We start from the raw sequence: 23,600 nt of genomic DNA on the forward strand, positions 1-23,600 counted from the left end.
ACAGGTTGAGGGAGAATATAATATGAGCATCTGCTGGGGAGATAATACTGGCTAAGCATGGTCTGTTTGTGTATTTTTGTCTCTAGTTTCTCCTTTTTACTCTTTCTTACACACGACACACATACCCACACACTTGGCCATAGCAGCCTCACTATTAGCACAATTCACTACTCCAGTTGCTTCCTGCAAATAGCTGGTCAAGAAAGAACACTTTTCATTCGATGATGAGTAATAACCAAAGGAAAATAAGATCTATACAGCAAGTCTACAAGACAAAGGAGGAAAGGAAATAAAAAGCTAATGTTATAAAGAGACATTTTCCAGAAAAATGTTGCCATGAAGCAGACCAAACATAATGCTGTGAATTCAAAGGACTTAATGAAACAGCTTAAAAAACAAGACCTCAAAGCAGAAGAATTGATGCTGAGACATCAGAAGGAAATGTAAAATAAGTTAGCAGAAAGGAAGAAAAGGAAAAAAATCCTAGAAATTAAAACCACATTATAAGTGGGGGCAGGGGAAGAAGGCAGATAAAGATGACAACACAGTTAGACTTAAAACAGGGATGGGTTAAGAAAAATAAGAAAATAGCAATGGAAAGTTAAAAAGAACTAAAAATAATTTGAGGCAAAATTATAGACACAGAAGACATGATATCCAGCATGTCTATATGAAGGAGAATAGAACAAGTGGAAATGAAAAAATATTCAAAGTATAATTCAAGGCAACTTCATGTAAGTGAAAAGACACTTTATAAATTGAAAGGACACAATGTGTCCCAAGAAAACGGATATAGAATGACCCTTGTGACCTATCCCATTGAATTTTACTAGACTTCAAAAATAAATAATCTTTTCAGCATTAAGGCAAAAAGATCAAGGCACCTTTAAAGGGAAATAAATCAGATTGACCTCAGATTTCTCCACAGCCACATCAATGGTAGATAATGGTGCAATACCAGCAAAGTCTTTGAGAAAGAAAGTGTGACTTGCCTGGATCCTAATTTGTTAATTTTTAAAGGGGATATGGATAATACTTGACTTATACCATAATTATGAAGGGGCCCAGGTTGGGCAGAGAGCTTTCCTAAAAAAATAAATAATAAATAAATAATAAAATTATAACATTATTATGAGGTAAAATGATATAATAATGAGTACAGATCACCTGTGATTTTAACGAGTGCTCAACAGTAGGTACTATTATTTTACATAGCTAAACTTGTTTCAAGTAAAAGGCATCAAATGTTTTTGAACATATAAGGATTAGAAAATAGAACTCCATTACTGTCTCTTAAAGAACTACCAGCGAATGGATTTTAGGTAACCAGCAGATGAACAAGAGAACCTGAATGTGGAAGCCCCCTGAAATGTAGGATTGGGATGAAAACAACTCTGGGAATCTACTTCATAATAATTAATAAAATATCTGATAATCACCAGATGCTTATTATAGGTCAGGCACTGTTCTAGTGCTATAATTTCATTATCATGAAAACAAACCTGTGAGGTAGAACCTATTGTTATATACATTGTAAAAACAAGGAAACAATTATCTATTAAGTAACTTGCTTAAGGTCACACACCTAAAAAATGATAAAGCCAAGATTTCAACCGAGGCAGTCTGGTTCCGAGGCTCACTCTCATAATAACTATTGTATATTATTGAGAATGTTAATATTATCTTTTTTAAAAGATTTTATTTGTCAGAGAGAGAGAGAGAGAGAACACACAAGCAGGGAGAGCAGCAGGTAGAAGGAGAAGCAGGCTCCCTGCTGAGCAGGGAGCTCGATGTGGGACTCCATCCCAGGACCCTGAGATCATGACCTAAGCTGAAGGCAGACACGTAATGGACTGAGCCACCCAGGTGTCCCAGAATGTTAATATTATAAACTACACCAGTAAAAGTAGTAAAATTAACAAAAACCAAGAAGAGAAGATGTAAAAAGATGAAAGTTGCCAAAAGGATTGATTTCTTTATCTTTAATATTCAAGGTCAAAAGATAATACACCTTACAAATCAAATAACAGAGACAGAAGTATATTCAAAAGTATACCAATGATCACTAGAAGAACAAATAATAATAATGTATTGATTAAAATTAGGTGGAGCAAAGGAGATGAGAATGGAATTATAATTTTGTCACTTCTTATAATAAGTAGATTTAAGAAATACAGGATAAAGTACATTTTTTAAAACCACAGCATAAAAAGCTAAACACTAGAAGAGCTAAATACAGAATACAAACCTTCCTGATTACCAGAAGGAACATGCATAAAATAAAGAAATATACACTATCCAGAGAAAGATACAAAACAAATGAATTTTTTTTTTTAAGATTTTGTTTATTTATTTGACAGAGAGACACAGCAAGAGAGGGAACATAAGCAGGAGGAACGGGAGAGGGAGAAGCAGGCTTCCTGAGCAGGGAGCCTGATGCGGGGCTCAATCCCAGGACCCTAGGATCATGACCTGAGCAGAAGTCAGTTGCTTAACTACTGAGCCACCCAGGTGCCCAAACCAAATGGATCCTTAAAAATGGAAAGTAGGTCATAAAATGTGCTCTAGAACTAAGTCATATCTATAAATGTCAGTGGGATAAGCTCATCTACTGAAAGAAAAATATCCTCAAAAAACAGAGTCAAAAAAGTTGAAAAAAAAAAGGACAGTACAGGTATATCAAACAAATGCAAGGAAAATACAATTAAGTCACAATCTTACATCAGAAGAGGTTGAAGTCAGAGGTGGAGAAAGCATTAAATAAGGTTTTAAAAAAAGCCCTCCTTATAATGTTAAAACATACAATCCACAACAAAGATATTACATTCATGAGTTTCTATAAAGCAAATAAAGTAGAATTAAAATTTATTAAGCAAAATCTATAAGAAATAGAAGAAATAAACAGAAAGGCATTAGAGTAGGAGACCCTAGTTCACTTTTCGTAGTCCATGACAGATCAAAAAGTCTATGAAAAAAGCATATAGAAGAACTACAAAACCTGACTAATAGAGTAGATTTATATGCCTTGACAATAGACTTTTCAAATGTCCATGGAACACTTTACAAAATTAGACCAAAGCCTTAATACATTCCACTTAGTAGAAACGGCAGAAACAGTATTCTCCAAACAAAACACGATAAAACTTGAGGGGCGCCTGGGTGGCTCAGTGGGTCAAGCCTCTGCCTTCAGCTCAGGTCATGATCTCAGGGTCCTGGAATCGAGCCCTGAATTGGGCTCTCTGCTCAGCAGGGAGCCTGCTTCCTCCTCTCTCTCTGCCTGCCTCTCTGCCTACTTGTGATCTCCCTCTGTGTCAAATAAATAAATAAAATCTTAAAAAAAAAAAACCCAATATGATAAAACTTGGAATTAACAAAACATCTATCGATACATAATTAAATGTTCTTTTAATTCTTGAAAGTCAAAGAGAAAGTTCAAATTGAAATGTTCAGTATCTAGGAAATAACAATAACAGAAACTGAAAATAAGATTAATGATAAAATCAAAGAACCACTTAAAGAAAACTATTTTAATTATGTTCATAAACAGCAAAGAACAAAACAAATGAATTACAAATTCAAGAAATTAGAAAAAAAAATTAATCCAAAGAAAGCAGAAAGAAGGAATTAACCAATATGAAATAATAATATAAGGTTATGGTATGTTCCTGTAGTTGCAAGAATTCCTCTGACCTTCATCTCCCAATCTTTGCTTTAGATCTCTTGCTCTTTTGGTTTTTGCAATTACCTTTTGATGGCTCTTCTCCAGAATTCTCCTTTTCTGTTTGGTTCCCTCAGTCTGATGACATAAGGCTGCTTACAGATCAATCTTGCCCAGCTCTGGTTCTTGGGATTGTGCAGCCTATTAGAGGGCCAACATTGGGCTTCTCTTATATGAGATAGGGATTGTAGATAATTTCTTAAGCCCTTCATATTGCGGGCTTAAGGTTTTCATTGATCCCAAGGAAATGGCCAAAACACAGTCGAGTCTGTTAAGTACTCAATTCTTGAAAGGGCCTCCTACCAACACTTTCTACATTTTGCTGTGAGGATACAGATAGCTTTAGTAGAGATGGAGGACCCTGTCCATCTGAAGAAGTAAGTGCCAACACCCAGAAGCTGGGTTCAGCTGTCACTACCAGAGAAGTTCCTGGGTAAGCTGTGACCATGCCTGCTTTCTCCTGCAGACCTGGCTGTAACCAAGAACATGAGGTTTCATTTTCACAGGAGGAACAGAGCAATCTAGTTCCCAGACTCAAGTTTAGGGGGGACCACATGGGAGATACTCAATACTTTCTTCCCCAGGTCAACCTCTGATTTTTAGGGAAAGCAGAACCATCTGTTTGGTATCTCTGCTTGTAACAGATGGCCAGCAATTTCACAGACATACGTCTTCAGTGAGGCAAAGGTCGGGGGAGTTGCAAGGCCTGACTCAGGAGCTGGGGTGAAACCTCCTACAGCTACAGGTTAGAGTTTCTAGTGAATTTAGATCACATAGACCATATCCTCTGGCCACAAAGATATAAGAAATCAACAAAAAAATAATGTAAACATAAACACAGACATGTTCAGAAACTAAAAAGCGCATTCCTAAGTATTTTGTGGATTAAAGGAGAAATCACAATGGAATATACATATTAACACTTGTGAGATGCAGCTAAAGCAGTTCTTAGAGGGAAATTTACAGCTTCAAATGCAATGATGAAAAAACAACTGACTGAATATAGATAGTAAGGACTCAACTAAAGAGTCACAAAAAGACCCCAAGAGTAACAGAGTAAACCTCCAAAAGAAGTAGAAGGAAAAAAAAGCAGAAATAAAAAAAGAAAAAGATCAATAATACCAAAAACTAGTTATTTGAAAACTTTAACATAGGAGATAAACCTTTAACAAGATTGATCAAGAGAAAAAGAGAAGGCACAGATAAAGATCATTCGGAAAGAAAAGATAGTGAATAATATAAACAACACTATGGCAATACATTTGAAATGAACAATTCTTCTAGAAAAATAAAAACAATAGAAAATGATGCAAGAAGAAAGAGAAAATCCGAATAAGACTAGTGAACATTAAAAAATTGAATCCATAAGGAAAAATCTTTCTCTCTAAAAACAGCAGGTCAAGGTATAGTCTGGGAGGACCTCAGGCTGCCAACCAGAATGTAGTACTGTTTCTAGGTGGAAAATGGGTAAAACAACACAAATGGTCATTAACAGGAGGATGGCTGAATAAAGTGGAGAATGTTCATACAATGAAATACTATACAATAATTAAAATGAAAGAACTGAGGCTTGGGGAACACTCTTGCACTGTTGGTGGGAATGCAAACTGGTGCAGCCACTCTGAAGAACAGTATGGAGGCTCCCCAAAAAGTTAAAACTGGAGCTACCCTGTTATAGAGCAATTGCACCACTTAGTATTTACCCGAAGCATACAAAAATACACGTTCGAAGGAGGACATGCACACGGATGTTTATAGCAGCATTATCAACGATATCCAAACTACGCAAAGTGTCCAAGTGTCAATTGACTGATGAAGGGATAAAGAGCGTGTGTGTGTGTGTGTGTGTGTGTAATGGAGTATTATTCAGCCCCTAAAAAGAATGAAATCCTGCCATTTGCAAAGACATGGATGGAGCTACAGTGTATTATGCTAAGCGAAATACGTCAATCACAGAAAAATACCGTATGATCTCACTCATGGAATTTAAGAAACAAACGGCTGAACATTTGGGAGAGAGGAAGAGAGAGAGGGCAACAAATCATGAGACACTCTTAACTCTTGAGAACAAACTGAGTAATGATGGAGGGAGGTGGGTGAGGAATGGGATAGATGGGTGGTGGGTCTTAAGAAGGGCACTTGTTAGGAAGAGCACTGGGTGTTATATGTAAATTATGAACCACTGAACTCTACACTTTTTTTTTTCCCAAAGATTTTGTTTATTTATTTGACAGACAGAGATCACAAGTAGGCAGCGAGGCAGGCAGAGAGAGAGGAGGAAGCAGTCTCCCTGCTGAGCAGAGAGCCTGATGCGGGGCTCGATCCCAGGACCTGAGCCAAGGGCAGACGCTTTAACCCACTGAGCCACCCAGGCGCCCCACCATTATCTCCATTTTATTGATAAAGAAATGAAGGCAAAAGAGGTTAAAAAATCTTCAGGGCAAGTTAGTCATGGTGCTGGAATCTGAAACCAGTTAGTCTGACTCCAGAGCTTGCGGTTTTAATTAGCCATTGAGGTAAAAGAACCAGAATTACTTAATCTTGGAGAGGAGCACGTATAGCAGATTTAATAATGGCTGGGTCAGATGCCCATCCACAGTGTTCCTACTAAGGGACTCTGGACACATTCATTCCCTCTGCACAAGCAACTCAAAGCAGGGACAGGACTTCCACCTTTATTTTTTCCTTGGGACTTGCACATTGCCTGACGCATGATCAGTTGTGCTTAAAAAGTACTTGTCGAATGAATGAATAAATGAACTCTATTCTGAGTATTTATGCAGAAAGAGCACATTCTATTATGAACAGCTTCTAGAATAGGACTTAAAGAGTTATTTGCTTCAAATGTCCCAATCTTTGGCTTTTGAATCTTTTTTTTTTTTTGGCTCCTGAATCTTGAGGAACACTCTACTCATAACCCTGCCCAAGGTCAAGATTTAAACGTGGCCCTTTCCACCACACCCATAATCTTGAGGCTGTATATTTCCTTCCTGATCCTACATCGTTCCTCTCTTCTTTCCTTATATTCCCAAATCTAACATCGTTTATGTTCATGTTATCCTCCTGGTGGAAAGTAAGCTGATTCAAAGGCAGAAACAAGGTCATATTCATCTTTGAACCTCCCCTTTCTAGCACACAGAACAGAGTTTAGTATTTTAAGTGTTCAGTAAATGTTTATCAAATAACTATGATTAAAAACATAGTAGTTTTGATCTCAAAACATTACTAAGAATACAATTAATACTTTTCTATAATGCATTAAACATTTTTTTAAAAAGAACTAAATTAGTATCTTATTAGTGAATCGTTAAGCAGTGAAGACAAGTCTGACATTCAGCTATAAGAATCAGATTCCTGTTTTGAGCTAAGTCTTCAAGCCAACCCTGCATCAAAGAGGTGGTCACAAAGAACAGGCTCTTCAGCTTGTGGCTTCTATCACAAACCAAAAGCAAATTTCCCATATGCTTATATGAAAAGTATGGTTGGCCACATACAGCTTTGTTTTTCAGGCATGGCCATACACACAAACTATAATCATTGCTAGTAATCTGATCTCCTAACTAGAAAGACACAGGTTATAAAGAAGTTCAACTTTACAATAGGATACTCAGCAGAAAATATTAAAGGTTTTCCAGTGGTGAGATTTTACTGCTATGAGGATTCTATCATACATCCTGCCTTTGTTTGCACATACCCGGTAGTACCAGAAGATGGCACTCTTTAGCTACATTTTACAAAACCCATTGGTGCTGAAGGGGTAATTTCATCAACTGTGGAAATTGTATCTCAAAGAGCAATAACAATGAACAGTATAATATATTTATAAGACATATAAATCCTAGGTTTTAAATCATTTTCTAAGATTTACTTTCTTGCCAATTCTTCCTTAGGAAAAAACAGGAGAGTCGGGTTGCCTGAAAATTCTTCAAGTCCAGTTAGTGCCCTCTCCAATTCCCCACATCAGCTGTTTTATTTTTCACATCAGCTACTTTAATCTTCACCATTCTCTGCACTCTCACTGTATCATCAACATCTCTTTTTCCTTCTTCCCTGAATTCTTCCTCTCAGCCATTAATTGTGCTCATCGCATACTCTTCCTCTCCCTACACACACACACACACACATATGCACACACACACATATGCACACACACACAAGAACCTTCTCCATTCTCTCCTCCCCTTCTGTTATAATGTCGTTGATGTACTTCAAAATTCTTCAGCAGACACAGTGTGATATTTGTGTGTTTATAGTCCAGGAATGTATAGGGCTAGAGAGTCCTAATCAGGTAATAAAGAAGCATGTGCTCTGAGGCAATTACTACACATGCTTCTATCATCCATATCCTAGTCAAGATTGATACATTTCTGGGATTTTGTTAATTAGTAAATAAGGGTCATATTGGTGACATTTTTAGCTTGTTAAATGTCATAGTGAATGTTAGAAATGGACTATCATTGGTGAAATCGAAGGTATTTAAGATATGTAGATTGGTTGAAATATGGTATATCCCTTACCTTTTCATAATGGGGGTAGAAGAACCAGTTGAAGCTACAAACTTAATCTTTGGGGAGGTACTCAGAGTTAATTATTTTACAACAGAAATTCTCAAACTGTAGGGAGCTTCAGATCTCCTGAAAGTCTTGTTAAAACCGAGACAAATGGACCCCACTGTCAGAGTTTCTGACTCATTTGGTTTTAGGTGAGGCTGAAAATTTGCGTTTGGAGCAAGTTTCAAAGCGATACTAATGCTGCTGGTCAAAGAGACCACATTTTGAGAATCACTGGTTCAGAATTTCTAGTTGCCTGATGCTAATTATGAGGGCAATAGAAGCATGCCTCTGGAGTATCATTGCTTCCGCCTTGAGTAAATCTTTCATGCAAGTTGACAGAACACCTAAAAGGACAGAATTAGAACTTTAAATTTACAGACTGATGGAGGCACCTGGGTGGCTCAGTGGGTTAAGCCTCTGCCTTTGGCTCAGGTCATGATCTCAGGGTCCTGGGATCGAGCCCCGCGTCGGGCTTTGCTCGGCTGGGAGTCTGCTTCCCCCTCTCACTCTGCCTGCCTCTCTGCCTACTTGTGATCTCTGTCTGCCAAATAAATAAATAAAATTTAAAAAAAAATTTACAGACTGATTATATGGAAGGTTTTGTGACTGCTTACAATTAACTATGTGCTGAATAAATACCTAAATGTCTGCCAGAAATAATTTTCATTATAACCTAATAATAAGGTTGTGTGGGATAATCAGTTAATACTCACTGATATCAAACATTTTCAGTAGCTACCATTATCTTTCAAAACAGAATCTAAGGAGTATGCATAACTAAACTGGATGAGGTCAATTTTAAACAAATCCCAGGGGCTCCTGGGTGGCTCAGTCGGTTAAGTGTCTGCCTTCGGCTCAGGTCATGATCTCAGGGTCCTGAGATCTAGTCCTGCATCTGGCTCCTTGCTCAGCAGAGAGCCTGCTTCTCCCTTTCCCACTTCCCCTACTTGTGCCCGCTCTCTCTCTCTCTCTCAAATGAATAAATAACATCTTTTAAAAATTAAAAAAAAAAATTCCCAGCTGAAAGGCAGAAGCAACCCAAGACATCAATGAACAGATGGATAAAAAAAAAAAATGTGGCATATATTTACAACAGAATATTATTCAACCTTAAAAAGTAAGGAAATTCTGAAACATGCCATAATATGGATGAACCCTAAGGATATTATGCTAAATGAAATAAGCCAGTCACAAAAAGATAAGTACTGTGTGATTCCACTTTTTATAAGGTTTCTAAAGTAGACACACTCATAGAAACAACAAGTAGAATGGTGGCTGCCATGGGTTGAGGGGTAGGAGAAATAGGAAGTTCTTGTTTGATGGGTATAGAGTTTTGGTTTTGCAAGATGAAGAAGTTCTGGAGACTGGTTGCACAACAACGAATATACTTAACACTACTGAACTGGACGCTCAAAACTAGTTATAATGCACTGTGAGAAACAGTATGGAGGTTTTTTATGAAGTTAAAAATAGAACTACCATATGATCCAGCAATTCCACTTCTGGGTGTATATACAAAGGAAATGAAATCATTATCTCGAGGAGATATCTGTTCATGTTCTTTGCAGCACTATTCACAGCCGCCAGGATAACAGAAACGACCTAAGTGGGGACACCTGGCTGGCTCCGTGGGTAGGCATGAGACTCTTGATCTCAGGGTGGTGAGTTCAAGCCCCATGTGAGGTGAAGATGTTATTTAAAGAGAAATTTGAAAAAAACAAACAAAGAACTTGACTTATTAAAAAAACAAACCCTAAGTGTCTAATGATGAATAAAGAAAATGTGGTGTGTATGCACAGATATATACATACACACACATACAATGAAATATTATTCAGCTTAAAAAAAGAAGAAAATCCTGTCATTTGTGACAACATGGATGAACCTGGAGGGCATTATGCTAAGTGAAATAAGCCAGACAGAGAAAGACAAATACCACATGGTATCACTTATATGTGGAATTAAGGAAAAAAAAAAGTCAAACTCGGAGAAGTGGTTACCATGGGCTGGGGGGTATGGGAAATAGGGAGAGGCTGGTAAAAGGGTATAAATGTTCAGTTAGAAGATGAATAAGGTATCAGGATCTAATGTATAATATGGTGACTAGAGCAGGTAACTCTGTATCGTATAAATGAAATTTGTTGCAAGTAAAAAACTTAAATGTTTTCATTTAATGAAAAATGTTTTCACCCCCATGTCCCCCAAAAGGTAAATCTGTGAAGTAAGGGAGGTGTTAATTAACTCAAGGGAGGGAATCCTTTCAGAATGTATATCAAGTCATCACATTATACCCTTAAAAATCTTATAATTTTGTCAATTACACATCAATAAAGCAAAAAAAGATAATGACAAAAACAAAAGCGACCAAGATGATAAATGTTATGTATATTTTACCACAATTTTAAAGAATTTAAACCAAACTAAAACCAACTATTTCCAGCAGAGCTCCTAGAAACAGTAGTCTGTACTTGCTGTTGACATTTATTTCCTCTTATCCAAACTTAATCTTTCTTTATTCTCTACCTTATTAAAAGGTGCCATCATCTACCCATGTATCTGAGGGAAGAAACAGTGAGTTGTCTTAAACTTCTTCTGCCTCATCACCCCTCTCCCCTCAACTGGTCACCGAGTGCTGGCAATCAAAGTTCTCTGTAATAGCCTTGAAACTTTTTCTTCTCCTCCATTCCCACCACCAATGCCATGGTTTAAGCCCTGACTTCTCTGTGCCTGTATTACTGTAACAACCGTAAAACTGGTTTCCCTGCCTGTGATGTCTCCGATACAACCTACCCACCCTCCACAACTGATGAAATTCTTCTGAAACCTGTATCTGACCAATTGCTTCCCTGCGTAAGGGGTGCCTGGGTGGCTCAGTTGGTTAAGTGTCTGTCCTGGGACCAGGGTCCTGGGATTGAGCCTCAAATAGGGCTCGTTGCTCAGTGGGGAACCTGAGTCTCCCTCTCCCTGCTGTCCCCTTCCTCCCTACCGCCCCTACCCCCACTTGTGCTCTCGCCCCTTGTGCTCTCTCTCAAATAAACAAATATATCTTTATAAAAACAAAGAGAAAGAAAAGAAAAGAAAACTTCTGTTGATTTTGTTTGTACTGCCCTGAGGATAAAAAGCAGACTCCTTAACAGGACATACGTGGGCTTTATGATTTTGACTGTGCAAAAGTGACCTCCGTAAGCTGCTCCTCAGGCTCTCTGCTCTGGCCAGGTGCTTCCTGGAATGTAGCATTCTTTCCTATCTCTGTAGCTATGCACATGCCTCCTACTGCTTATAATGGTCTATTCTTCAAAATCCAGTTAAGCTATAACCTCTTCCAGAAAGTCTTCTGGGATGTTCTCAGTTGGACTGCCCAGTGGAATATTGCATTGGACATGCTTATATTGAAAAATTATTAGTTGCTTATTGGCAATACTTGGGATATACTTATACTCAAAAAATAAACTCACCGTTTATTTTAAAATAAAATTTAACTGGGCATCCTGTTTTTGTGTTTGTCTGTTTTGCTAAATTTAGCAACCCCACTCCCAGTCTCAATTACATGCTTCTTGTTTATTTTTCCATATCCTCTACTAGTCTGTAAGCATCTTCAGGGCGGGGACATGTCTTATCTCCGTATCTGCCCATTCTAGCAAGTAAGCACATAACTAAAATAACATGTTGTTTAACTGTTGGTTTGTTTCTTCTAAACTGGCTTTAACCCTTAGTGTCTTTACTGCTTCTCAGAATTATGCTAATAGTAACAAGACCACATGTTTCAGGATTACGGTGACCATGACATGATACAAGAGAGTGCCCCATAACACACATAGGACACCAGAAATGCTGCTATAACCAGTTAACATTATTCTTATAATAGGGCTTATGTTTTTAAGATTTTTTAAAAGGTTTTATTTATTTATTTGAGAGAGAGAGAGATAGCATAGAGGGGTGAGGTCAGAGGGAGAAGCAGACTCCCTGCCAAGCAGGGAGCCCAATGTGGGACTTGATCCTGAGACTCCAGGATCATGACCTGAGCCAAAGGCAGTCGCTTAACCAACTGAGCCACCCAGGTGCCCCTGTTTGTTAAGATTTGAAATAAATTTGTTTAGGAAATATTTTTCCGTGAATTCACCAAAAAGAGATTAGTAATCTAATTCAAACTGGCATAGAAGAAAACAATACTTTCCTTAAAAAGAAAAAATTAAGCTTTTGCTCTGAAAACAGTAGGTTCCAAGTGGATTCATCCCACATATTTTAAAGACAAAAGATAATAGCACAAAATGAGGGGTGCTTGGGTGGCTCAGTGGGTTAAAGCCTCCGTCTTTGGCTCAGGTCATGATCCCGGGTCCTGGGATCGAGCCCCACATGGGGCTCCTGCTTCCTCCTCTCTCTCTCTGCCTGCCTCTCTGCCTACATGTGATCTCTGTCTGTCAAATAAATAATAAATCTTTTTTTTTTAAAAAGGCACAAAATGAACCTCTAGAGTCAAATAATAATTTTGACCCTAAGCAAATGCAAAGCTAAATAAAATAATTATGTACTACTATCTAATTAAAACCATACTTCCCAATATTGCTAAATTTAGTGTATATTAAGCTAGTTGTTTTAACCAACAAACCATTGTCTCTAGAAATTAGATCTTAAAAGAGACTGTAATAAAATTTAGGGGCTCTTTCATTTTTTATTGCTTCCAAGTTAAAGCATGTGCTCTCTCTCTAAAGGAAAAACAAAACAAAACAAAACAACCAAAAACAAAAAAAGAAAAGGGGCACCTGGGTGGTTCAGTTAAGTATCCGACTGTTGATTTCCACTCAGGTCATGATTTCAGGGTCGTGAGATGGAGCCCCACATCTGGCAACATGCTGGGCCTAGAGCCTGCTTAAGATGCTCTCTCTCCCTCTTCCTCAACTCCTCCCCCATTCCCTCTCTCATGAATGAATGTATAAAGCATGTGCTCATGTAATACAAAGGTTCATTAGAATGGCAGTGGGTGATTCATCATTAATACCAGATAGAACCTCAAAACAAACTCTCTCAATCATATGGGAACATGCCAGAAATATCACTACTAAGCAATGTTGTCCCGAACATTGTATAGAAGAAAAATTTCTCTCCCTTCCCCCAGTCTATTTTTCTTTTTTAAAGAACACAGCAAACTACACAGTCAAATGGTGCAAAATTTCTTTATAAGGTTAGTCACCAAATAGGACTTGCTGAAATAGAGTGAATTAGTGATTTCTATAATCAGAGAAAATGTACAATGAATTATACAATGATTATAATTAGCTTGGTGGATAAAAGAAAAAAGCAAACTGGAAAAAATAGATCCTTCCAAGCACATCTAATTAGGGTTAGATGGTGGCTGCCCTCAGTTTCAGAGAAAGCTGCCCTTAAACAAAGAAGAGCAGAACACTGTTCTCAGTGCTTACAACTTCCACAAGTTAACCTTGGCTTCCCAGGATACACACTCCCCCACCATATTTCCTTCTCCAAGTTTCAAAAGCCTACTTTTTAAAAGGCTATTATGCATTTCACTGGAATCAAGCTCTACATAATGGATGTGACTATGGAAAGTATCATACTCTTATTAAAACCTGAACATAAGAAACTTAAATTCAAATTATAAATCAATGTATGATGTATAGAATTAATCCCAGTTTTGGCTCCTCGCTTCCTGGAAGCTTAAATAAATCAAGTTTTATGCCCATTAACCTTACAACAATGTCTTTTAATAAAAATTATCTGTTGGTTAGAGAAAACATCTCAGGTAAATAATACTAATGTTCTATAATGATTTCCAATGTTGAAATTATGAGAAATATACTTGATTACTAAATTAGGCCAATTCACACATAGCACATAATTTATATGAAATATATATTTGATTTGATCAACATTCTAAATTTGTTTTTTAAAACTTACTATAAAAAGACAAAAGAGGAAGATATGCTTATTTACGGGCAGCCAAATGGCCCAACAACCAAGGCTGTGGTTCAGTGGCTACTACTGCATGGTCCTGGGAATTCTCAGATATAATGTTGGTCAGCAAATTGATCTTTGGGATGAAAGCACTAAAGCAAGCATGGTTTGTAATTAAAAGGAGAAAAATGCTCCTCAAGAGCCTATCCAAATCCTTTCTATTTTCTACAGAAATTTCCTACAGAAATTCTATGTTCTCTATAAAGCCTCTCTCTACTATTCTACCCACAGTGATCTCTCTGATCACCTAAGCCTTCTTTTTTTACATTTTCATAGTACAACTATTTCTGGTATAAACGAAGAAACCATTTTAATCTGATCGATGGTCTTTGGATGTATCAATTTAGCTACGCTTCAGTCCTCAGTTAACAAAGCAAACAATAATCTAGGTGTTGCTGTGAAGGTTTTTGTAGATTCAATTGAAGTGCATAATCAATTGACCTTTTCTTTAAACATTTTATTTATTTACTTGACAGAGAGTGAGAGAGAGAGAGAGAGAGAACACAAGCAGGGGGAGCGGCAGGTAGAGGGAGAGGGAGAAGCAAGCTCCTCGCTGAGCAGGGAGCCTGATGCGGGACTCGATCCCAGAATCCTGAGACCATGACCTGAACCAAAGGCAGATGCTTAACCAAGTGCACCACCCAGGTACACCCATGATCAACTGACTTTAATGAGAGATGATCCTAGATAATCTGGGTGGGCCTGATTCAATTAGTTGAAGGGATTTAAAAGAATTACTGAGGCTCCCATGGTGAAGAAGAAGTGCTGTCTGTGGACAGCAGCTACAGCCCATGCCCAAGAGGTCTGGCCTGTCCTTGACAGCGTTCCTTATGGATTTTGGCCTCATCTAGCCAGCCCCCGTAACTGGGTAAGCCAACTCCTTGCAGTAAATCTCTTTTTTAAAAATTTCGATTTAACTAACATATAACATTATCTTAGTCTAAGGTGTACAACAATTTTTTTTGGTGGGCAGCAAAGCAAGGTTTATTGAGCCATAGCAAAGTGATAGTACAAAGCTCCCAAGGAGGAGGGAAGCTGAAGGGGTTGCCCTACAATACAGTATTGTTAACTGTAGTCACCTTACTATATGTTATATCTTCATGACTTACTTATTTTATAACCGGAAGTTTGTTCCTCTGGACACTCTTTACCCACTTTGTCTCCCCTGCTGTCTGATGCCTCTGGCAAACACCGATCTGTTTTCTGTATCTATGAGCTTGTTCTCCTGTTGTTGTTGTCGTTTTACTTTTTAGATTGCACATATAAGTGAGATCGCACAATATTTGTTTTTCTGTCTGACTTATTTGAGCATAATGCCTTCAAGGTCCATCCATGTTGTTAACAAATAACAGTAAATAAAAACTTAAATAATAAATCTCTTAACATATATTTCTTATGGGCTCTGCTTCTTGGCTTGAACCTTGACTAATACAACTTAACTGACTGTATAATGTTCTGTGTATGTCTTATCTTCTCAGGTCAGACTCAAAGGCATATACTTGGCAAAATTATAATAATGATGATTCACTGATCATTTATTTTGTGTCAAACATAGCGTTAAGGCTTTCAGTAGACGAATTCATTTTATCCTCACAACTACCAGGTGAGACAGACAGTATTATTAACCCCCATTTCACACAGACTAAGACCGAGTTATCCAGCTAGGGAATGGAAAGCTAGGGCTCAAGCATGAAGTTCCATTATTCCAGTGCTTCTGCTCTTACCCACCACAATAGCTATGACCTCGCCTGCAAATGGAGAGAGAGGGGGAAAGACGGAGGTATACAGACAAGAAAGCTATGTAGGACAAGACAGACCAGGATTCTTAAACATAAGTGAACTGCTTATCACACTCTGTTGATCACCTATGACATCTAACTCCTACACAGTGATTTAGCTTGGAGGCAATGCTCGGAATGGGACAGTCATAGCAATTTTCTAGGGAAATTTCTGAATTACAATGTTATAGTTACAGCGACATCAACATTAAGGTACTTGCCCTGGGCCAAATAGAATCAAGTCAAAGACCTGAGAACCTTCTTTATATTCAGTAGACATGTCAGGGTATCATTCAGTGAGAGAAAGCCATCGTAACTGGTTCAATTCTCCTTTATGTCCATAAAATCCGTGATGTAGGTGGGGCAAGCAGGGATAGTTTTCCTACATGTACAGTGGACTTAACAGAAGTCAATGAAATGAAGTCACTTACTCAAACTCAAGAAGTACATCACAAGAAAGGGTAAGTCTCGTGCTTTGACTCCAGCCTAGTAATTTTTCCAACAGACTAACATGATACGGTTGAGCTGCTTATTATCAAGAAGTTCTCCTTACTTGATGAATTGTACCTTCAATATCTAAGATCTTAAAGTATACATGATATGACTAAAGTAATGAAACAGATTTTTATAAAATTCATGAAACCAACCATATTTTCTTTTTTTTTTAATTTCAGGGTTTTTTTTTTTTTAAGATTTTATTTATTTATTTGACAGACAGAGATCACAAGTAGGCAGAGAGGCAGGCAGAGAGAGAGAGAGAGAGAGGGAAGCAGGCTCCCTGCTGAGCAGAGAGCCCGATGCGGGGCTCGATCCCAGGACCCTGAGATCATGACCTGAGCTGAAGGCAGAGGCTTTAACCCACTGAGCCACCCAGGCGCCCCCCAACCATATTTTCTAACCTCACTCCCCTCTTTGGGCATTTACTCACTGTCCTTTCTCCTTAAATGCTTTTTGTCCAGATATTCATACAATTGCTTCCTTCCCATCAGGTTCAAGTTCAAAATGCCATCTTCTCAGGGAAGGCGTTCCCAGCCACTGTGGTTAAGGTAGCATGCCCTAGCCATTTTCTACAAAATATTGCTATTATTACATCCTTTGTTATTATGCTTCTTAGTCCCTGAAGTCATTTGTTTATTTGTTTTTGTTTTTATTATATATATTCCACTACAAGAATTTAAGCTCCTGGGGCGCCTGGGTGGCTTAGTGGGTTAAAGCCTCTGCCTTTGGCTCAGGTCATGGTCCCGGGTCCTGGGATCGAGCCCCGCATTGAGCTCTCTGCTCAGCAGGGAGCCTGCTTCCCCCTCTCTCTCTGTCTGTCTCTCTGCCTACTTGTGATCTCTATCAAATATATAAATAAAATCTTAAAAAAAAAAGAATGTAAGCTCCTTAAGACATGGACTCTGCATATCTTGCTTACCATTATATCACCAGCATCTAGAATAATAACTGACATGTTGAAGTGTAGTAGGTGTTCAAAAAATACTTGTTGACTGATACTTCTTCTAAAATTCTTCTAAAATATCTCTTACATGATTGCTATGTGATAGTAATCTTAAAAGTAAGTATTAAATGATTAAAAATAGGAAAAAAAAGAACTAAAAAAAGTTAAAAGTCAAACTGCCAACTTACAAAGGAAAGGAAAGAACCCACATTGTTAAACTTCAGCAAGAAATATTTGTAGGGCCTCTTTGGGATCTTCTGTATTTCTTTACAATCTTCCTTAGTTCATGAAGATGAAATTGAGGATTCTGATGTAAATCTGTTCAGTTTATACACAGTATACTAAAAATCCTTTGGCAAGCATGTTTTTGCTAAATGTGGTTTTGAGATAATACAGTTTTATATTTTTATGTCCAAATTGAAAATCAGCCATCTTATTATATGCTCTGGTTCAGTTCAGTCCACTTAAATAGGAGAACAATCTATGCAGTAATACAGACGGAGAAACAAAATCAGTTTAGAATCTACATTTCATAACAGGAATTACCAGGACCAAAAAAAGTATGTGTGGATATTGCCAACATTTGTGAAAAGGCCAGACAATTACTTAGACAGACACTGTAAAACTAAAACATAGGAGAACTAAATTTAAAAAGTATTACATTTCACACCAGTAAGGGCTGATTTGCACTTTATTATTTCTTTCAGATTTTATTTATTTGACAGAGAAATAGAAATCAGAAGTAGGCAGAGAGGCAGGAAGAGAGAGAGAGGGGGAAGCAGACTCTGAACAGAGAACTTGATGTGTGGCTTGATCCCAGGACCCTGAGATCATGACCTGAGCCAAAGGCAGAGGCTTAACCCACTGAATCACCCAGGTACCGCTGATTTAGACTTTAAAAGGAGGTACAGTTTGTGTAATATAAAACTTACATCAATATATATAGCTTTGGTTTTTCTTTTAAACATCCCCCTTTTTTATAATTGGCATGAATTTTTTCCTATTCTTTTACTTTCAATCCATCTGCATCTTTATATTTGAAATGTGTCTCTTGTAACTATAATACAGTTTTTTAAAAAATTTTAGTACAGGGGCACCTGGGTGGCTCAGTGGGTTAAGGTCTCTGCCTTCGGCTCAGGTCGTGATCCCAGGGTCCTGGGATCGAGTCCCACATCGGGCTCTCTGTCCTGCAGGGAGCCTGCTTCCTCCTCTCTCTCTCTGCCTGCCTCTCTGCCTACTTGTGATCTCTGTCAAATAAATAAATAAAATATTTTAAAAAATAATAAAAAATAAAAATAAAAAATTTTAGTACAATCTGACAATCTTTGCCTTTTAACTGAACCATTTGGTCCATTTACATTTAAGGTAATTAAAAACAGATTTGGGTAGAAATATACTACAGCCAATGCCATGGTAAGTCAACCATATCTTGTCTAGAACTGGGGTACTTTTTCCCTCAGCTGTTGGGCATGTAAGTAGTCAACAGCTGTCAGCTGAATTTTTCTTTGGGACTTGTCCTCAGTCCTAGAATACAGCTTTACCCAAAGTCATGTCTCCTTAAGAGAGGGTAGAAGAGGGTAGAAAACTGTATCCAATGACTGGTCAGTGACAGGGTATAAATGCCTGGACATTTCCAAGGCTACCTCCAGTTCCAAAGTCCCAGTAGAATCAACTGAGGTCTTTGTTACCACTGTACTGCAGTTTAACTTCTCTGGTTTATCCTGTTTCCTCACTTCCCCACAGATCTTAATCTTAATTAATAATTAATGTTAAAGCCCATCCCAATAAATATCCTGCAGGCAAATCTCAGTCTCTGAGTATGTTTCCCAGGGAATTCAATTTGTGACACATATTGTCTTATTATGTATTTTTATTTCTACTGCTTATATGTTCCTTTTTCTTTACTTTCTTGCCTTTAGGACTCAGTATTCTTTTATTATTCCATTTTTCCTTATTAGTTTGGAGATGATACAATCTTTATCTATTCCAGAAGCTATCCTAGAAATAACAATAGGCATATTTCAGTCAACAAAGTCTAAAGTCAATTGAGGGATATTTTATTAATTAATTGATATGAATAGACTAATTGATATTAATTGGTTGATACTTTTACCTTACTCAACTATATGATAAGAATCTTAAACATCTTGGGGGGCACCTGGGTGGCTCAGTGAGTTAAGCCTCTGCCTTCGGCTCAGGTCATGATCTCAGGGTCCTGGGATCGAGTCCCGTATCGGGCTCTCTGCTCAGCAGGGAGCCTGCTTCTCTCTCTCTCTCTCTCCCTGCCTCTCTGCCTACTGGTGATCTCTCTGTCAAATAAATGAAATCTAAAAAAAAAAAAAAAAAAAACTTAAACTTTTTTCTTTTCTCTCTCTCTTTTTTTAAGATTTTATTTTTTTATTTGACAGACAGAGATCACGAGTAGGCAGAGAGGCAGTCACAGAGAGGGGGGGAAGCAGTTTCCCCGCTGAGCAGAGAGCCCGATGCAGGGCTCAATCCCAGGACCCCGGGATCATGACCTGAGCTGAAGGCAGAGGCTTTAACCCACTGAGCCACCCAGGCGCCCCAAGAATCTTAAACATTTTAACACCTTTTATCATTCTCCCAATTTCTATATAATTGTTATTGTGTGTACCTCATATAAATGGAACTATACAATACTTGTCATTTAGTGTCTGGCTTATATCATTTAGCACTGTGTTTTTGAGGTTCATTCATATTGTAGAATGCATCAGAATTTCATTTTTTTAAAGGCTGAGTAATATTACATATATTTTGTTTATGCATTCATCTGTTAATGGATGTTAGAGTTGTTTCCAACATTTGGCTGTTGTGAATAATGCTACTATGAACACTGGTATGCAAGTATTTGCTTGAGTCCCTGCTTTCAAGTCTTCTGGGTATATACTTAGAAGCACAATTGCTGGATCATGTGGTAATTCCCTATTTAACTTTTTAAGGATACCATATTGTAAATTCCTGATTCTTCTTAATACGTTTCAATTCTCTGTTGAAATTACCCATTGTTTTATTTAATTTCTTTACCTTTGTTCCTATTTACTTGAACCCAAACACAGTTATTTTATTTTATTTTTTTAAACACAGTTATTTTAAAATCCTTTTAGGATGACTCCAATATCTGGATCATCTGTGGATCTGATTCTACTGTCCATGTTTATCTCTTGGTTTTTGATCATGTCACCTTGTCTTTTGCCATGTCCTCTGGTTTTTCACACAGTGCCTCCAGAGAGCGTTTCCCTTTCCGTGAGTAGACAGATAGAATGGTAGCTGATCACCAACCAGGGACTGTGCTGAATGGAGGCTGGGCTGCAGCTCTGGTAAAGCTTAAGCTATTTTTGGCTGATCTCCATTCCAAGAGCATAGCCCTCTAGGGTTTTTAATAGAGAGCCTGGGAATTCACTGGGGTGTCCCCCCATTGGCAGGTTCATAACTCTAGGCTGTATCTTGTATGACTGCCAAAATGTCTGCTCTGCTTTTCAAAGGCTTTCCGATGAAATGTTTAGCCTCCCATTCTGCAAAACCCTAGGATTTGGCAAATATCCCAACAGGATAACTGGCTGTATGCTTAAGGCTCTCTTACTTTTCTACAAAAGCTTGCTAATTTCTTGTCCCCAGCAGCAGCTCTCTCCCAGTATACAGTCCTGTTTCTCAGACCTCTGCTCAATGCCCAGTATCAGCAACAACCCTAAGGAAAAAAGAGGCTCCAAAAGTCAGCTCCCTTTAGTTCACCTTTACTGTTGGGGTTCTGCTCTTTAGGGTATCAACTGACAGCATGGTGTACAAAGGTCCTACTCTTGGTAGGACCTGAACTAGATTTTGATCTTCCTAGCCCCATAAAACTCTATTTTAGATCATATACCCCAGGCAAACAAAGTCACCAAATCTAGGCTCACCTTTCTCAAACCTTATCCTCTCCCAGATCTTGACCAAGTAATTCCTCACAAGGTATCTTGTCAGCTCTTTGAAGCTTTAATGTATACTTTAGAAATAATTTTTCTGCTTGCTTTCTAGTTCTAAACACAAAATTCCTATTAAATGTTAGTAGTATCTTGGTACTACTGATCTTAATATTACCAGTTTTGGTTAAGTTTTAAGAACATAAATCCCAAATGCAGAGATACTACAATTTTTTTAAAGCCAGCCTCAGGGGAAAGATATGTTTTAGGCTCAGAAAATGTTTTAATTATTTTCAAATTTTAGTCAGATAACCATTAAATTATGCTAGAATTATTATTATATTAGAATTATTAAATTATGCTAGAATTCTGCTTCCATTTCCTATAAAGTGAAATTAAAGGAAAAATCATGAAAAATATTTCAAAAATAAAATATTAAAAATAAATAAAATAAAAAATACTTCACAAGTATAACTCATTTGTAACAGAATATTCACCATCATATGCCTTATAATTTGAATATTATTATATTAATACACAATAAAAGCATACCTATTTCATTTTATTTTAATCTCTTATTACAGTATTTCTAACATCACCAGATGATGTTAATAGGTCTTCCTGGGAGTTGTGGTGGGATGAAGTTTTTTCCTAATCAAATGTATTTGCTTTTTCTGGAGATGCACAGTACATATTAATATATTAAGTATCTTGGGAAGTCCTCAGTAAAGTCACCTATTTATCTTTGTTTAACCTGCTGTTTTCAAATATATCTGACGGCAGAAAGCTTTTATCCATGGGATACTTTTTAATGTGTCCCAAGAAACCTAGTTTGAGAAAAATGCCCTCGAAAAAGAGAAAATAGACATTTCAAATAGTTTTGGTTATTTTAGGTTATTATTATTATTATTATTTTAAAATATGTTATTTATTTATTTGATAGAGAGAGATCACAAGTAGGCAGAGAGGCAGACAGAGAGAGAGAGGGGCAGGCTCCCGGCTGAGCGGAGAGCCTGATGTGGGGCTCGATCCCAGGACCCTGGGATCATGACCTGAGCCGAAGGCAGAGGCTTTGACCCACTGAGCCACCCAAAACACCCCTATTTTATGTTATTATAATTGATTATATAACTCCTGCTTCTTTCTTCTTCATTGAAGGTAAGCAGATGAGTTTTGTGGGGTTTTTTTCCTAGTTTATTAAACTATAATTTCGTTAGTTTTTTCTGACACAGGGTAGCAGAAAGAGTCTGAGCTTTGTATAGAAGCAGAATTAGGACCAAATTATGGCTCCATTATCAACAAGCAAATTCTCTGTCTTAGTCATATATACTATATTATATATATTTAATTAAAGCATAGTTGACATACAATGTTACATTAATTTCAGGTGTACATATTTCTTTATTTGTAAAATGGGCTTGGGGGACTTTCATAGTATTATTTCAAGTGTTTCTGACCAGTATGCAGTACACTGCCTCTGGCCCAGAGGTTTCTATCTTAAAATCCTTCCAGGATCTGGGGGTGCCCGGGTGGCTCAGTCAGTTAAGTGTCCGCGTTCAGTTCAGGTCATAATCTTGCAGTCCTGGGATCGAGTACTGCATCAGCCTCCCTGCTCAGCGGAGAGCCAGCTTCTCCCTCTGCCTGCTGCTTCTCCCCATCCTTGCTCTCTCTCTCAAATAAACAAATCTTAAAAAAAAAAATTCCTTAATGATCTGGGACGGCCAATTGAAATGGACATATAAGACTGACGCCTTTGAACTTGATTTGGGACTCCTCTTTACTAATTCATTTCCCTGCTTATTAGACCAGTAATTCCTCCCTTGCCTACTTATGAGGCTGTAATACTCCTGGGGAATAATTTTTATCTTAATTGAGAATGCCTGGAGTTAAACTGATTTTCATTTTTTTAGAACTTTGGAAAGCTTCAGGTCTCCCTGTCTTATGTTCCTATAACACTTGCTATTGTAATCATTATCCTACCTTACTGTATTCATTTTCTTCCCTGCTGGGCTCTAAGTTCCTATGGTCCTGACAGCCTGTTCCCAGTTATATGCACATACCTAGCACCAATGGCCTAGGTGAAGAGTAACTACTTAATAACTATAGAATCTTTAATAAATTATAATAATTGGGATCCCAACAATCATCGTTATCAAAAATACATTTCTCAGATGCAATGGTTTAATATTATCTATATCAGAAGATATTAGAAGAAAACAAGGAGCT

At 37.7% G+C, this 23,600-nt stretch overlaps 1 protein-coding gene across 2 annotated transcripts in view; it reads right to left on the reverse strand.

The window, feature by feature from the left end:
* The window catches only part of DIPK1A (divergent protein kinase domain 1A), a 121,627-nt gene that overhangs the window by 8,417 nt on the left and 89,610 nt on the right, over positions 1 to 23,600 (reverse strand). The gene's annotated exons all lie outside the window — the stretch shown is intronic.

Source organism: Lontra canadensis, unplaced genomic scaffold (assembly GCF_010015895.1).
Source record: "Lontra canadensis isolate GAN:19392208 unplaced genomic scaffold, GSC_riverotter_1.0 scaffold33, whole genome shotgun sequence".
NCBI lineage: Eukaryota > Metazoa > Chordata > Mammalia > Carnivora > Mustelidae > Lontra > Lontra canadensis.